The 9,880-nt window shown below is 37.0% G+C and overlaps 1 pseudogene; it reads left to right on the forward strand.

Annotated features, from left to right (window-relative positions):
• Positions 1–1,104, forward strand: part of LOC133048181 (CWF19-like protein 1) — a 136,972-nt pseudogene extending 135,868 nt beyond the window's left edge.
• Positions 1,105–9,880: the final 8,776 nt, after the last annotated feature.

Here is a 9,880-nt window from a genome sequence, read left to right on the forward strand (position 1 = left end):
GGCACAGTACTGTGTATACATTTTCTTACCTAGTCCTCACAAGAACTCTGTGAAGCAGATATGATTATCTTCACTTTGCAGATAAAGGGACAAAGATATAAAAGAGGTTAAGTAATTATCTGAGGTTACAGTGATAGTAAGGGGGAGAGTTTCTATGCAGACTCAGTTTTCCCGATCTCCAAGCTGTCATGATCACCATGCAATTCTGCCCCAATCAGTGTTGGCCAAAGGGAGCTTCATTACGTGTTATTCATAATCACCTTTCCGGAGCAGATGGCTCTCTCCCACTTCCACAAGGCTGGCTCACAATAGTGGTTAAAATTAAAAAGGTGTTTTACATCCAACCCACACAGAAGATGAAATCATTCCTATGTATGTGACCAATGATTTGTCTAAAAGTTGTATGTACATTTTTCTATCAACTCTTTTATCACCTGTGACTGTTCATCTATAAGATGGCAAAGGGGACAGGTGCACTGAGGCAGGAAGGAGACATCCATCTGGTGGCAGTGAGAGCAAGTCTTCTCCTCACCCAAAGCAGCCTTGCAGACCTCCCTGGACTCCAAGCTCTTGCTGGTTTTGCCCTGCCAGCCCTGAAGTAGAAAAACATCTGGTGTTCAAGATTGGTACACATTGTTACCTTGCCCTGGCCAAAGGGGGCTTATCTAATTACCATGTCCTCATCTTGCCCATTAGGCTAGAGCCCAAGCAGGTCCATATGACTTAATTTGGTAACAAGATAATAAGAGACAGCACCTCCAGCAAGGGGTCATTCTTGTGCCACTCAGCCAGGGCATCACTGCTGACATTAGAAATGCCTTCATTTCCCAGGGCACAGGAACAACAGATAGTGCTCTTGGGCATCCCAGAGCCCTCTGCCATCAAGCAGATGGCACTGCCAGGAGCAGCAACACATTTTTATGTTGAATTTGAAGCAGGGGAGAAACCTTTCCACAGAATTAAAAGGAACTTTCCTTTGCAGTTTGGAAGAGAGTTCTGGCCAGTAAAGCCATCCTTAATATTCCTGACAAGCCTGGCCGGAGGCAGTGTCGGAGCAGCAAGGAAGCAGAAGAAAATCTGTTCAGCAGGTTTCATTCTGGATGATTAAGCAAAGGGAGCAGGACTTTATGAACTTCACAGGAAGTAAGAGCAGCCTGACTTTAAAGAAACTACAATATCCCATGGGTAATGGGGCCCTTCTTCTTTTTCGTGCATTCCCTTGAAACCTATCTGCAGCAAAAGGCCTGAGATTGAATGGTTTTTAGAAAAAGTCCATTCTCGAATAAAAAATCCATTTGTTGAAAGCATGTCTGTCACCCAGCTCCAAGTACAGCTTGTGTTTATCAACATTTTCAAAAAACATTTAAAGTATCAAAATCCAAATGCTTTTCTATGAAAAAAACAATGGTGTGTTATGCGTAGGGGGCAACACTAATTCTGATATTTTTACTTTGAACTAAATTAGGTATTTCTTTGAATAGTTAAGCTGAAACAGCTTAATTATTGATTAATATTCATTAACTTCTGATACATTATATAATGTGTATATGTTGTGTGTGTGAGTATAGTATGTGTGTGTGTTTAGTAGGAAAGAATGCAGTGTACTATACTGGAACTCTGTCAAAATTGCCTAAGACAATGGCATTTAAGAACCTTATTTTTAATGGGTATTAGTACTCATTAAAAATAATAATGTACTTAGTGTACTTAATGTACTAATAAGTACTCATTAAAAAATAATTTTTAATACTCATTAAAAATAAATAATAAAAAAATATGCTAGATAGTAGTGAATTTAATCCTTACATATTTCTATATAATGCCACCCAGGTTACACTGGACATGTTTCTGAAAGAAATGTACTTCTAAGAAAAAATAGTAAAGAGAGGAGTATCATTCTTCAGTTTCACCCATTGGGTATCATGAAACTGTTTGCTGTCTCTGGGCCAGCACTCCATTGGGTAAAGAGCTTCAGCTGGCCCACCTCTGCTCTTCCTTTTCCCTGTAACCTTGGATATGTCACTTAAGCCTGTCCTGTTCACAGTCATTTCTCCAAAGTGTGAGGCAATTACTTCCTCAAAATACATTCCAGGTAGGAAACTAAAATGAGATGGTTGATGTTAATGTACTTTGCAAATAATAAAATGCTATACAAATTTAAATTGCAAGAGAAATTCTTCTGAGTTCTTGTGCACTGGTTTAGATATACATTCACATCCATTATAAACACTTTCATACACACACACATACCCTTAGGGAACTAGGGGTCAGGCCATGTTATAAGTTAGGATTGATTCATGGACCATGAAAATTCTTGGAGGGGTGGGAAAGGAAGGCATATAGGTTCCATAGACTGGAGTAGTTGTCCTGACCCCTATCCTACTGCTGAACTCTCTTAGTATGTTAAACAAACAGAGAGAATGGTGTGCAATTTGATGCTGGGAAAAGCATCTTTGGCAGAAAATCAAATTAAACCATCTAATTATTTTATGGTCCCCTAAAGATTTTTCTTAGTGAGATTAGAAAAAACACATTATCATCTCATCTCCATCTAGAAGAATATGGGATGATACTTTCACAGATAAATTACAAAAAGAACTTTCTCATGATTGACATCTAGAAAAATAATCAGAAACATCAAGCCTGTCATAAAGAGCAGGACTAAATTCACTATTTTAAATATTTCACTGTACAAGATATCTTGTATAGAGATTTCTATACAATAGAAACAGAAAATAATATTTCCCTATACAAGGGCACCAAAGAATTGATCTTTTTGAACTGTGGTGTCGGAGAAGACTCTCAAGAGTTCCTTGGACTACACTTTCAGGAAATCAAACTGGTCAATCCTAAAGGAAATCAATCCTGAATATTCATTGGAAGGACTGATGCTGAAGCTAAAGCTCCAATACTCTGACCACCTGAAGTGAAGAACTGATTCATTAGAAAAGACCCTGATGCTGGGAAAGATTGAAGGTAGGAGAAGAAGGGGACGACAGAGGGTGAGATGGTTGGATGGCATCACCGACTTAATGAACATGAGTTTGAGCACACTCTGGGAGATGGTGAAGGACAGGGAAGCCTGGTGTGCTGCAGTCCATGGGGCTGCAAAGAGTCGGACACAACTGAGTGACTGCCCAACAACAGATACAAGATGATTATATTAACTGAAAATTGGAGAACTGAGAAATTCTCAGTTTGGGGGATTTAATTCCAGCCAATTTACTTTCTTTTTTTATCCAACACAGAAGTTCAAAACACCATAGCCTATGGTTGAATTACTAGGGCATCTTTTCTGTAGCTGTTGCCAAACGATTTGTCATTAATAATTGTGTTTATTGCCTAGGTTTTTGTTTGTTTGTTTTTAGGTATGCTGGAGGTCCATCTTCCTGATTGTCTTTATTTCAGAAACTACTTTATGGAAAGTTCCAAGCTACTCATTTATGTGCGCTGTGTGCTAACTCACTTCAGCCATGTCCGACTCTGCAACCACATGGACTGTAGCCCACTGGGCTCCCCAGACAATGGGATTCTCCAGGCAAGAATACTGGAGTGGGTTGCCATTTGCTCCTCAACTGTCTCTTCCCTGACCCAGAGATCAAACCCATGTCTCTTTACTTCTCCTGGATTGGCAGGCAGGTTCTTTACTACTAACTCCATGGTAAAGGTTTTTCTTTACCACACCAACTCATTTACGTGTTATTTTGAGCCTTGGTTTTATTCCTTTGAAATGCCACAGTAGGTAACTCAGACACAAAAGTCTATGAAGATATAGAAAAAGTTGCCACATCAACTCATTTATGTGTTGGTCTTAATTTTCTTCTTGACTCCCTGAAGCTTGTTATCATTTTTCCTAAACTCTGAAATAAAATATTTTTTATATTTTGGCAGTTGTCATATGCCAACTAAGGTGCATAGCACAGAATAAAATCTATATGGGAAAATACTTAAAATCTTGCTCTTCAGAGCATCTCTTATACATAATAGTGAAGCATGATTAAATAGACTTGGCTACATGAAAATAATAGCTGAAAGTGCTGATTATCATATTTTATTCTGGTGTATTTCCTAAAGCATTAGAGGTTTGTATTCATCTTTTGTAATCAACCTAAATTTATATTGCAAATAAAAACTGAGAAGTTTCTGGGCAAAAGAATGATCATTTGGTACTGATACCAGCTTTCTAGCTGATGGGGCAGCGAGGGTGTAATGACTGGCAGCAGGGCTGGTTGTCGTTTAGTTTCAAATGACCAGGATGGCTGGGGAGAAGAATGGGTGAGCCACCAATTGCTCTAAATATAGATCTAGCCCCTATTTAATTAGTATAAAAAATGTTCACAGATCATCCAAAAATTTGTCAATTTTCTTTTTAAGTATTATTGTGACTTTTCGTCTTTTTCTATATCTTCATAGACATTTGTGCTGCCAGAATGATAATTGAAGTATAGATTCAAACAGAAATTATAGAAAAGAGAGTAAAATATTCTTGAAGAATGCAAAGTCCCATTTGAGAGTTGGAAGTAATTATTTAATTTTAAAATAAAATGAGAAACTATAGTCAGAGTTACCTACTGTGACATTTCAAAGGAATAAAACTGAGACATAAAATAACATTTATTGGCTCACAGATTTGCAGTTTTGGCTGCACCCCACTGGAGAGTTTTTCTTCTAATCTCACTTGGGGTCACTCAAGCAGTTTCCAGGATTGAGAGCTTTACTGGGAATGGATGGTCCAAAGTGCCTTCACTCATGGGTCTGGTGGTTATCCAAGACAGTCACCCAAGGCACCTCAAGTATTCTATCCAAATTTACTAATGGGGTGAATGTAGACATTTTAAGACCTCTCAGGATCCAGGCATGCAAATCATATAAGGTCCCTTCTACTGTACTATTGGTCAAAGCAAGATGCAGCCCTGTTCAAATCTAAGAGGTGGGAAAACAGACTCCAATTCTTGATGAGGGCTAAGAAATTGACATTGCAAAGGGGCATGGACAGAGGAGTATAATTCACTGGAGGGTCTTATTGTCCTAGTCCATCAGTCTAGATATAAAACTATTCTTTCACAATAATGATTAAAATAGCTTCTAATATGCATCAAAACATTTACACATGAAGCAACTTTTCTAAATAATTAGCATATAAATTTTCAGGCAACTATCTCTTGTGCTGAGATAAGCATTGATACTATCATAATTTTGAAGATGATATATACAATGGAGCCATTAAAAAAGAATGAAATAATGCCATTTACAGCAACATGGATGGACCTAGTGATTGTCATTCTGAGTGAAGTAAGTCATATAAAGAAGGAGAAATAATGAATGACATCCCTTATATGCGGAATCTAAAAAGAAATGACACAAATGAACTTATTTACAAAACAGAAACAGACCTACAGGCTTAGAGACTGAACTTATGGCCGCTGGGGGAAGGATCAGGTGAAGGAATAGTTAGGGAATTTGGAATGTATAACATGTACACACTGTTATATTTAAAATGAATAATGAACAAGGTCTACTGTATAGCACATGGAACTCTGCTCAATGTTATGTAGCAGCATGGTTGGAAGATACGTTTGGGGGAGAATGGATACATGCATATGTATGACCAAGTCCCTTCACTGTTCTCCTGAAACTATCACAACACTGTTAATCCCTATACCCCCAACACAAAATAAAACATCTAAAAATAAATAGATAAAATGGATAACCAACAAGGACCTACTACATAGCACAGAGGACTCTGTTCAATATCCTCTAATAACCTAAATGGGAAAAGGATTTGAAAAATAACAGACACACGTATATGTAAAACTGAGTCACTCTGCCGCACACCTGAAACTATCACAACATTGTTAATTAACTGTATTTCAATATAAAATAAAAAGAAAAAAAACAAAGCAAGCATTTCAAATTACTAAGATAAAATAAACTATGCAAAAATTCTTATATTATTTGGTAATTATTTCATAAGACAAATTATGAACAAAATGGTCATTCATTTGGAAAAAAGTAAACTTCTGATACACATCTCACTGACCAAAATAAATACAAATAAATTGACTACATAAGTGTATAAATGTTAACACTGGAACAAAGTATGAGTAAACACATCTAAAACCTTAGAGTGTCCAAGCACACATTTCTGAGGTTTTTTTTATTGAAGTATAGCTAATTTATAATATTATATTAGTTTCAAGTACACAATATAGAGTTTCAATGTTTTATGGATATACTCTCTTTAAAGTTATTACAAAATAATGACTATATTTCCTTGTGCTGTACAATATGTCTTTGTTGTTTTTATGTTATATGTAGTAGTTTGTGTCTCTTAACCCCATATCCCTACCTTGCCCCTCCTCCCTTCATAAGCACATTTAGATCACAAAATTTTAGGCAAAGCCTGCCTATGAAAGCCAGATTATCAGAAAAAACTTATAGATTTTATTACATAGCAATAATCATAGCTGAGACTCATTAATAATTTATAGGCAGTATTCTAAATGTTTTACAATTATTGTAACACTTAACATTCACATAATGTCTATGAGGTGCTATGCTATATGTTCAGCCGCTCAGTCGTGTTTGACTCCTTGAGACCCCATGAACTGTAGCCCCCAGTCTCCTCTGTCCATGGGATTCTCCAGGCAAGAATACTGGAGTGGGTGGCCATGTCCTCCTCCAAGGGATCTTCCCAATCCAGGGATCCAACCCATGTCTCCCGCATGGCAGGCAGATTCTTTACCATCTGAGCCACCAGCAAAGCCCAAGAGGTAGATGTTAGCATTACTCACAATTTACACCTGAGGACACTGAGGCATGGAGTCGCTTATTTTCTATAATCACATAGCTTATAATTGGCCAGTTAAAATTAGAACCACAGCATTTGGACTACATAGCCTGTGCTCTGCTATAAAAATATTTTTTAAAGGCCAAAAAATGAAGAAATATAAAGTTGAAGACATGAAAAAAATGGGAAAGGGAAATAGATAAAGACATGGCAAGTGAGAAAGAGTCCTAACAAAGAATAATACCAACATAAAGCAAATGGGCAAAGAACAGAAAATGGGACATTCATACAGAAAAAGAAATATTCAATAGAAACAAAAAATGTTCAATAGCATTGTTAGTTGCTCAGTCATGTCTGACTCTTTGTGACCCCATGGACTGTAGCCCACCAGGCTCCTCTGTCCATGGAATTCTCCAGGCAAGAATCCTGGTGTGGGTTGCCATTTCCTTCTCCAGGAGATCTTCCCAACCCAGGGATCAAACCCAGGTCTCCTGCATTGCAGGCACATTCTTTACCATCTGAAACACTAGGAAGCATTAGTAATCAAATAAACACAAACAAAAGCAAGAATAAATTATCAATGCCAATCATTAGGCTGGGAAACATTAAAAAAAATGAGCTTATGAATTTTATGAAATAGCTATCCATATACATTGATAGGAGGGGTATAAATTGGAGGGTAACAAAATATCCTCAAAGTCAGAATGATCACACTGTGATTACTGACAGTATTTCCTATAGAAGTTTATTCTGATAAGATACCTAGACAAATGTGCAAAGATATGCATTTATCACACTATTGCTTGTAAAATGAAAAAGAAAAGAAGCCATTTTAAAACTCCTCAGTGAGGGACTGCATAATAAATTATAGGAAAACTGTGTCATAAAATGGAATTCTGTGCAGGCATTAAAAAGGATGATGTAAATCTATTCACACTGATACTGAAATACCCCCTATCTTGGTGAATGAAAAAAAAAAAAAACAAAAAACACAGTTCCTAAAGCATTCTGTAATTGCTGCAGGGAGGAAGCCAATTCTGACTCCATGTTGGAACTGTTTTTTTGACATGCTTTTCGTTGCTTTTGTTATTATCGTACAGAATGGTTTGCCTCAGAGAATCCCGCCCCACTGCCTGACTTCCACCTCTGGATGGCTGGAAGGAAGAAATTAACACATCCCCTGCCTAAGGTTTGCCATTCTAGGAGATGTTTGCAAGTTTGCTGCTGCTGCTAAGTCACTTCAGTCGTGTCCGACTCTGTGCGACCCCATAGACGGCAGCCCACCAGGCTCCTCCATCCATGGGATTTTCCAGGCAAGGGCACTGGAGTGGGTTGCCATTGCCTTCTCTGGTTTGCAGGATTAATGACCTTTTTACTTGGCTTCCTTACCTTCCCTCATCTCTAATCTATAAAAGATTCTGGCATCGAAACCCCAATAAGATGGTTATTTTGAGGCGCTAGCCTGCCATCCTCTCAGTCTGCTGGCTCCCAGATAAAAGTCTCTTCCTTGCCTCAACACCTCTTCTCTCGGATTCATTGGCCTATCCTACGGTGAGCAGAGGGAGCTTGGACTTGGTAACATAATGTATGGTTCTCGTAAGTTAAAATAACATGGTAATGTATTAAGAGTATGAAAAAGTATTCACACAGGTCAATAGTAGTTACAATTGAAATACAGAGGAATTGATTTTTATTCTTTACTCTTCTATGTATTATTTAACTTCTTTATAGGAAGCTTTTTTTTTTTTTTTTTTCGTAAAACAGAAAGCTTTCTGGTGGTGGCAGCATGAAGACACTGGAAAATCCTCTCTCCCACCAAAAAAAAAAAAAAGCATAAAACAAAGTTGTTACAAACAAATATTGCAGAACCATAAAAAATTGACCAATGAAAAACAACAAATTGAGACATAATTTGAGAAAGTGGGATGCATTGAGCAAGTAGAGCTGACATATATACACTATCATGTGTGAAATTGATCACTAGTGGGAAGCTGCTATACAACACAAGAGTTCACTTCAGTGCTCTGTGATGACCTAGTGGGGTGGGGTGGGAGAAAGGCTGGGAGGGAGACTCAAGAAGCAAAGGATATATGTATACTAATAGCTGATTCACATTGTCCTACAGCAGAAACTAACACAATATTGTAAAGCAATTATCCTCCAAAAAAAAAAGAGACACGTTAAAAGTAAAACAGTGAAAAAAATCTACCCTACATGTAATAGTCTTAAAAATGCTGGAATGGCTACACTAATATCAGGGATAACAGAGGTTAAGACAAGAAATATCACTAGTGACAAAGAAGGACACTTCTTGATACAAAGGTCACTATATGTGGAAGTTATAAATGTATATGTGCCTAATATTAGAGCCTCAAAATACATAAGCCAAATATAGACAAAACTGAAAGGAGAAATCGACAGTTCAACAATCATAGGTGGAGATTTCAATACTCCATGTCCAGCAATTGACAGAACAACTGGGCAGAAAATCAATACTGTTAGAGAAGATTTGAACAACTCAATAAACTTGACCTGATATTTTTACAATACTCTACCGCAAAGCAGCAGAATACACATTCTTTTCAAGGACAAACAGAACATTTCCCAAAATACACCATAAGTCTAGGACATAAAATGTCTTAATAAATTTAAAAGAATTGAAGTCATATGAAGTATGTTCTCTGAACAAAATAAAATTAAACTAGAAATTAACAGCAGAAAAAATTTTGAGAGATCTCAAACATTTGCAAATGAACACATTTATAAATAACCCAAAGATCAAATAAGAAAGCACAATGAAAATAAGATAATATCTTTAATTACTTGAAAAAGAAAACATAACATATCCAAACTTGGAAATACAGCAAAAGTAGTGCTCAGAGGGAAACTGAGTGCTCTGAACACTTACATTAGAAAGAAATAAAGATGTAAAATGATTAAGCTTCCATCTCAAGAAAGAAGAAGGGCTAATCAAACCCAAATTAAAAGATTAGTGCTGAAATCAATGAATAAGAAAACAGAAAACCAACAGAGAAAATCAATGGAACCAAAATTTGTTCTTTGAATAGTTAACAAAAATTGATAAAGATA

Source organism: Dama dama, chromosome 28 (genome assembly GCF_033118175.1).
Source record: "Dama dama isolate Ldn47 chromosome 28, ASM3311817v1, whole genome shotgun sequence".
Taxonomy (NCBI): Eukaryota; Metazoa; Chordata; class Mammalia; order Artiodactyla; family Cervidae; genus Dama; species Dama dama.